This window comes from Grammomys surdaster, unplaced genomic scaffold (assembly GCF_004785775.1).
Source record: "Grammomys surdaster isolate TR1022 unplaced genomic scaffold, NIH_TR_1.0 1171, whole genome shotgun sequence".
In the NCBI taxonomy this organism is placed as follows: Eukaryota; Metazoa; Chordata; class Mammalia; order Rodentia; family Muridae; genus Grammomys; species Grammomys surdaster.
In genome coordinates, this window is record NW_021605590.1 from 1 (window position 1) to 1,617 (window position 1,617).

At 44.0% G+C, this 1,617-nt stretch overlaps 1 pseudogene; it reads left to right on the plus strand.

Moving 5' to 3' along the window:
* The first annotated feature begins 6 nt into the window (after positions 1-6).
* The window catches only part of LOC114635220, a 2,839-nt pseudogene continuing 1,228 nt past the window's right edge, over positions 7-1,617 (plus strand).

The following is a 1,617-nucleotide window of genomic DNA, read 5'->3' on the forward strand; positions in this document are numbered from 1 at the left end:
AGCTGTTCTTCAGAGATTTTGGACGAGAATCCAATAGTTTAGGTCCTTCGCAAATATGCCCTTAGTCAGCAGCTGAATTGTGACTCAGGCCCCACCTCGATGAACCACAAGCATGATTCTTGAAGTAGGCTCAGCAGAGATTGCACTCCATACACTTGTGCTGTATAAAGATAAAAATCTGGCCTATGCCTATGGACTTTATTTGAGAGATCTTGAATGTCATTGATCCAGAGCACCTCGAGGAATTGGAAGTGAACACTGAGTGGAATGTGTTCAAGCTGGCTCATTTTGCTCCCTGCTTTGGGCAGATGAGCAATCTTCACAAACTCCTCCTGACATCCCTCTATAAGAATGTCTTCAAGATTGCCAATAGTATAGAAGACAGAGAAGAGAAATGTGTCAAGGGGTTCAGTTCTCTCATTTCCAAATTCAAGTGTCTTGAGCATCTCTCCATGAGTAGCATCCACTTTGTCACAGACCACATGAATTAGGTCTTCAGGTAAGCAAGGATGGAGGGCTGGGTCACCTATCAAAAGAAATTTTCCTCTTAGCTTCTAAGGATTTGTGGTGCAGGTTGCCTGCCAGTCAATTACTTGGAATAAACACTCGAGGATTTTTTAGAATATGGAATTTGTGATTCAAAGTCTCAAATGAGCACTCCTGAAGCAGAGGAATAAAGGGAGGTAAGGGTATGTCAAATTGTGTAAGCAGTTGCAATTCTTGGAATCATGTCCAACCAATTGATCAGAAAAGGAGCAGGAAGGTGAGCATGTAGTTAGGAGTGGCAGGACTCACCAGAAAATTGTGGAAGTGAGCTCTGTGTTCAGATCTGTGGGAACAGCCTTCTATCTTCTCCTACTTTACCATGAAGGAAGGATTTTGATCCCCAGTAGGGCTGAGTTCATGGGACTCGGGGAAGTGTGTGAACTTGTGAAAAATAGCAAGAGTGATAGTGCAGAGGCTAGCAGGGAATGCAGTGTTAAGTCAGACCACAAGGTAATGTCCCTAGATCCTGTCAGGTCTCTCTTACCATGGAAAGACTTCTGTGTGTCTCCTGGTCTTATGGGCTAAACTGCTTTTCTGACTAAGACTGAGATCACCAGATTAGCTGTTGGTTTGACTTGAAAGCTGATTCCAAAAGGAAGCCTCTTAGAAAATATCTTTGATTATTTGGTCACACAGAGCTTGGGGCACCTTGTTCCTTCTATGACACTGAAAACCTCACCACACCCTCTCCATCATCATTTGGTAGAAGTAATCCTTTGGTCTCTTCTATCTTTAGGTGTCTGATGAAGGCCTTAGAGACCTTCTCCATCACCCACTTCAAAGTTTCACAGTCAGACTTTGATCCTTTCTCCTGCTGTCAGAGCCTCTTTCTGCTCAAATGTCTGGAGATGAGAGGTGTGGTCTTACTGGATTTGGATCTTATGCCTCTGAGAGGTCCTCCTGAGAGAGCTGCAGACAAACTTGAGACTCTGGATTTCAGGGGTATAGGATCAATGACTACAAGATCAATGCTCTCCTACTTGCCCTCAGACAGTGCTCTCAGCTCACCAAGGTCAACTTTTACAACAATGACTTCTCCATGCTCATCCTAAAGGACCTTTGCAGCACACA